This window comes from Schistocerca gregaria, chromosome 1 (assembly GCF_023897955.1).
Source record: "Schistocerca gregaria isolate iqSchGreg1 chromosome 1, iqSchGreg1.2, whole genome shotgun sequence".
NCBI classification, from domain to species: Eukaryota; Metazoa; Arthropoda; class Insecta; order Orthoptera; family Acrididae; genus Schistocerca; species Schistocerca gregaria.
The window spans coordinates 845,503,485-845,510,370 of NC_064920.1; positions in this window are offsets into that span (position 1 = coordinate 845,503,485).

Genomic DNA, 6,886 nt, shown 5'->3' on the forward strand with positions numbered 1-6,886 from the left:
GGACCCATTTTATTCCTGTTCTATGTAAATGACTTGCCTCTCAATATAAATACTCATTTAACTTAGTTTGCAGATGATACTTCTGCCCTAATTGAAAATGAAAACTCTGACAATATACCACAGAGTGTCATGAATATGTTAAGTAGCCTGGAAACATGGTTCAGTGTAAATGGCTTAAGACTAAACATCTCAAAAAACCACATGATGAGTTTTGAAACCAAACATTTAAAAAACTGAAGAAATCTGTGTCACTCACAAAAATCAAAAAATGGAAGAACTTGACTGATTCAGCTTCTTGGGAATAAACTTAGACAGAACTTTGAGTTGGAATTCTCATATAGAGTATCTAGCAAATAAATTAAACAGCCTTGCATTTGCAATGGTAACTTTAGCCTGTGGCACTGATATGGCCACAAGGAAAATAGCATATTATAGCTATTTTGAATCGGTTATTCTGTTTGATATAATTTTTTGGGGAAACTCAGGAAATGTTACACGAATTTTAAAGTTACAAAAAAGAATCATTCGCAACATGTGCTCTGCAATGCATCATGTCGACCATTATTTAAAGACCTAATAATATTGACATGCCCCCTCTTTATACATCTTTGAGGTGGTTGTTTTCCTACGCAGCAAAGCTGATATATTTTTAAAAAAAATCATTTTGAGCACTCATATGACACAAGACATAAAGAGAACTTTATGCTCATCTCTCATAGCTTAAAACCGCGTGCCCAGACTTCTCAGTATATAGCCATGAAAATTCACAACCCAATAAAAGGGTGTGGCATAATGAATATGAAGATAAATATTTTGAAAGGCAAGTTACACGATTTTCTAATTGAAGAGTTCATGAAGGACAAAGTGATACTTTGAGCTGGATCCCTAAAATGGAATAAAATTTATGGTAATTATAGTAGATGTTAATATTGTAAATTTGACGAATTTCAAGTAAGTAAGCGCTTCAGAAAGTATTATTGTAACTGTTCCAAAATTTTAAATAAGCAAATTGTAACCTTGACATGTCTCCTATACATCAGGCATATGTACGTTATGAGATGAATAAAACACATTTCACATGCAACTCTCTCCGCGACCCAATGCCAGCTTCCTGTTACCTGAGAAACTACTGCATTGTGTTCATTCCTAAATCTCCTGTTGGGGAAAAAAATTATCACTTCCATTACTTAACCGATTACTATTTCACTATTGTGCATCAGAATGTATCTTATCAACTGATGCCTTTCTTAGCCAAGTTCTGCCATAAAGTTATGTTTCCCTACTTCAATTCAGTAGCACTTCATTAATGGCTCGATCCACATGTCTAATCTTAAAACATTCTTCTGCAGTGCCACATTTCAAAAGATTCTGGTCTCTTTCTGCCAGAACTTCTTATTGTCCCAATTTGATTTCTGTACGAGATTACATTCCAGAAAATTGGCATCATAAAATACTGCCAAATGCGAATTTATATCAGATGTTAAGATATTACTCTTTCGTGTTATTTCCAGTGTGCATTTTATGTCATTTCTACGTAGGCCGTCCTCGGTTATTTTGCTGCCCAAATAGCAAAACTCATTGCCTACCTTTAGTGTCTCATTGGCAGATTTAATTTCCTCAGCATTACCTGATTTAATTTGACTACAGTATGATACCCTTATTTTACTATTGTTGATTTTTCATCGGACAATCTCTTTTCAAAATCATTCCTTTCAACTGCTCTTCCAAGTTCTTTGGCCACTTTGCAGAATTACATTGTCATTGGCAAACCTCAAAGGTTTCATTTCTTTTCCATGAACTTTAATTACATTTCCAAATTTCTCTTTGGTTTCCTTTACTGATAGCTCACACCACAGATCGAATTACACTGAGGATAGGTTACAGTGCTATCTCACTCTCTTCTCATCTTTGCTTCCCTTTCATGTCCTTAGAGTCTTATTATTGCAGTTGGGTTTCAATGCAAGCAGTAAATAACCTGTTGCACCTTGTATTTTATCTGTACTACCTTCAATATTTCAAACATTTAATCCATTTGTAAAGAAATAGATTGAATGTTGACAGCTTAGATGAATTATGTTAGATGCCAATTGTTGTTCATTAGCTATATTAGGCAAACCCAGTGGGCAGACTTTTTCTGCCATATTGAACTGTAAAACAGATCACAAAAGCAAGAATGTAGGATTTTGCTGGAGTCCATTTCATTGAAATTCTCCTGAAGGTGCTCCTTCTGATGCAGCTGTGTAGAGAGAGTGGGGACATACATGTTCAGTCTTCAGTTTTCAGACATACTATAGTGTGATTTTAAACCAGTAGAATTTTATAAATCTGTAGTAAAAAAATATTCTTGTTTGCATTTCTACTAATGTGTGTAATATATTTTAGGAGTACAGGAGACCACTCACCGAATAGCAGAAGCATTTATGTGTCATCAACAGGCACACACTAAAGACTAAAGACTGAAAGCTTTGCCAGCTTTCAGACACATGATAAGTCTTTGGCACTATTTTGTTTGCAAGAAACATGTAATATGTATGTAACCGATATTCTCATTACAATATCTCACTAATAACAAAATATATTTAGATGAACAAATTTTTTTCTTTGGAAACAATAATGCAGTATTTGAGTGGCAATAATAGTAATAACTGTAAACATTTTATAATAGAATTTTCTAATGCTGTGTACACTTTACATTAGTAACATCCTTCTCAAATAATCCAAAAAATATTGTACACAAGTAAACTCTTTAAGGAGAAAGGTACCTAATTTTTGGACACAAACTATAATCATTTAATTTATGCAGTGAATATGCAGATGATCTGTGGCTCAGTTTTAAGGTAATAGTCAATCAAATTTTAGAAAAACTATGTATCTAGAAAGTAAGTAAAGATGCAGAGATTCATTCATATAAAACCCGTATTACAATGCATCTTAAGGAAGAGGATCTACTGCATGATGGATACCAGTTAAGTGAGTGTTAATTGAAGTATACTCAATGACTAAAAGGACAATGTGAAAAATTGGTTTATTAATGAAGGACTACTCCCAAACTACAGAAAAATTTTGCAAACCTGTTAAGTTTTTCTGTGACACAAGTATTAGTGTCCAGGTATTGGTTGATGGAACATAAATTTGAATAGATAATAGCAGAAAAAAGTGAAGTGTGGAAACATGCCTTCAAATATTCCTAACTGGCAAAAGCATAGAAAGTTGTCACCATTCAATTGCTGCACTTCACTTGGTTTCTAAAAACAATTGTCTCAGTTTGACACCAACACTTATTAATAAAAGTATAGTCAATATGGGCTATCAAACAAAATTTGTAACTAAATTAATGCATTCTTGGTAGGGAGGTTGCTGCATGTTACCTTGGATGGAGAGTTATCAGAAGAAACTCCAAGTTGGAATATCAGTAATATCAAGACAACCAAACTGTCCACCAGGATGAACGGCCACCTCCCAACTGTGGCCTAGAGCATGGTAGATCACCCTGTGGCACAACATGCAGCTGAAGATAATGTACGTGATTTCAATGGCTGCTTCACAACCCAGGCCATCTGGATCCCCTCTCCTCCACCAGTTTTTCTGAATTGTGCAGATGGGAGCTACCCTTACAACACATTCTCCACTCCCAAAATTATTCCAGCCTAACCTACAGTAACCTACTGGCCACACACCCTCCACCCAACAATTTCCGCCTCCTCTCTCCTATCACCTCCTACCTCTTCACATCTTTTCACCTTCACTGTATGCCGCCCTCTGCCAACATACCTGCCTGTCTTTCTCTTTTGCTGCTTCTCTCCTTTTCACCCTGTCCCCCACCACCCACCTCCCTGCCCTACAGCCTCCTGACAGTGCACTTGGTAGCTTCTCGTGCCTTCATCAAGTCACTGCATGCCCTGCCAGACAGCACTCTTATCTCTGGCTCGCCAGAATGGCCGAGCGGTTCTAGGTGCTACAGTCTGGAACCGCGTGGCCGATACGGTCGCAGGTTCGATTCCTGCCTCGAGCATGGATGTGTGTGATGTCCTTAGGTTAGTTAGGTTTAAGTAGTTCTAAGTTCTAGGAGGCTGATGACCTTAGCAGTTAAGTCCCATAGTGCTCAGAGCCATTTGAACCATTTGAACTCTTCTCTCCCCCCACCCATATCTGGCTATCCCTCCCCCTTCCCTGTCCCACTAGAGACTGCCCCTCAATAAGACAGTTACATTCCAGTCCGCGCTGCCGCACTTGATGGTCATGAGTGTGTGAAATCTTGCTTGTGTGAATGTGTGTGTGCTTTTTTTTCTGAGGATGGCTGTGGCTGAAAGCTAGATGTGTAATAGTCTTTTCATTGTGCCTGTCTGCAACTTAGTGTGTTTAGGATTTCATCCCAGAATACTGCTCCAAATTGTGAGACCCATACCAAATAGACCTAGTAGAGGATATTGATAACATAATTTGTTAAAAAAGTCTCAAATAATAAAAAATCCGGTAAACATGGGCTCAAAAATGCGTACTTTATTAGCTATGAGCACATTTCACCTTCATACTGTGGAACACATATCTTCTATTGCCACCTCTTTAATTTCCATATTCTTGGAGGAAGTGATATGGACCAAAATAAGAAAAAAAAATTCCAGTAAACATTAGCTCCAAATGAATACCTGAAAAGGTGTGACCATCTGTCCAGTAGAAGAGATGTGTTTCACAGTAGCGAAGATGGATAAGCACACATAGCTGTGAAGGTATGCACTTTACAATCTATGTTTGCTGGACATTTTGTTCTTGTTTCGGTTCATGCTACCTCCTCCCAAAATATGAAAAGCAAAGCACTTGCAGTTGAAGAGAGATGTTTCAGAGTATTGTAGACGGACAAGTGCTCATAGCTCTTAAGATATGCATTTTAGAGGCCAAGTTTATTGAATTTTTTCCCCTTGTTTTGATGGTTACTACCACCTCTGAAAATATTCAACACTTTTTTCAACACCTTGTATACAAAGCAAAGTATGTCTTATTTTCAGTCATAAGTAAAGCAGGTGGTAGATGTTGGTGTATTGGTAGAATGCTATGGAAATACAATCGGTCTACTATGGTTTATTGGTAAAATGCTATGGAAATGCAGTCAGTCTACAAAACAGATTGCTTATAAGCTACTTGTGTGGCCCATTCTAGAATATTACTGAAGTGTGTGGTACTCCTACCAGACAGGATTCACAGCAAAATATAGGCAATGAAGAGCAGTATGAATGGTCACATGTTTATTTGAGCCATCAGAGAATGTGACAGGGATGCTGAAGAAAAAGAACTACCAGACACTTGAAGATAGATGCAAACTATCCTGAGAAAGCCTAACAACAATCTTTTAAGAAATGGCTTTCAATAACGACTCTAGGAATATCATACTACCCCCACCACCACCCTCACATCCCCACCCCAGGGATCATGAGGACAAGATGATATTAATTATAGTGTGCACAGAGGCATTTAAACAGTCATTCATCATATGCTTCATACAGGAATGGAATGGGAAGAAGCCATAATAATTGGAACAATGGGAAGTAAACTCTGCATGCACTTCACAACTTTTGCAGAGTGTAGATGTAAATGTGGACATTTATATATTTATATATGACCCATGGTAGGGTGTCATAGAAATGCTAAAAAGAGAAAGAAAAAAATCTGAAATGGCAGATGCTGAAAGACAGATAGTAACAATCTGACAAGACATAAGCTTACTTACAATGTTTCAAGAACCAGTATTAAATGAGGAATGTAGGAATATGTGCAGCCTCGTATTTATTGTTCCTGTTGGGACAGCAAAGAAGAGATTAGATTAATTGTAATGCACACAGGGGTATTTAAGCAGTCATTCTTCCTGTGTTCTACATGGGAATGGAATCGAAAGAAATTGTAATACACCGTGCAGTCAGACTTGTCCTGTCAATCACTTCAAGAGGATTGCAGAGTTCGTGTGTAAATGTAGATGCGAAGATGAGAGCGAAGATGAGAGAAATAGTACAATCAATACTAGCAATATTGAAGAGCAGCTCAGCTAGACTCCAGGGCCCAGTGGAATAACTGAAATATTCTGTACATAATTTCTAACTGAATTGATTGTACTCTTGACTATAATACATACTGGAGGTTCCATAAACAGAGAACCATTCCTATAATAGCGTTGGTGAAAGAAGATCCCTGACAGTTGTAGTGGGTTTGGCACTGCTACTGCGTGTGTCTACCTCAATCAATGAGGTAATGAGATTTTGCAGGAGTTATTATGGCAATGCCTCAGCAGCATTGCAGCTCTATAGGCAAATTTGGTTTTGCCTGCAGCTGTTTGTGCTTTGCAGTTTAAAATTGGCTTCAATACTGCCATCTGTCAGGGATCTTCTTTCGCTGATTCTATTATAGCACTGGAAAGAGGATAGGTCACAGCTATGTACAAAGTCAGGCAGCATCCACATGAATACCATTATAGATAGTTCAGTCACATTAAAGTGATCACCACATATATTCAACATCAATATGCAATAACCACTCATGGACGACAGGTGGCAGTGCCAACAGTGGAGGTTGTTTAAAGTGTATCGTGAGGTTGCAGAAAACAGTGCAGTCATTGTTGTAATGTGGAAAAGGAGCGATTTATCTGATGGCCAAAGGGCATGATCATTGGCTTTCAACTAAAGGTGGAAACATTTCCAAATTGGCTAAGTTTGTAAACTGTTTGCATGCTGCCATGGTTAGAATATACCGTACCTGGCAAAATGGCACTATCCAAAACTGGCAATCAGCGACTGTGATGCACCACGGGCCATAGATGACTGAGCTGAATGATCGCTGTGAAGATGTGCCTGGGCAAACAGACTTGCAACTGTTGAGTAGGTGACCGCCCAGATTAACCAAG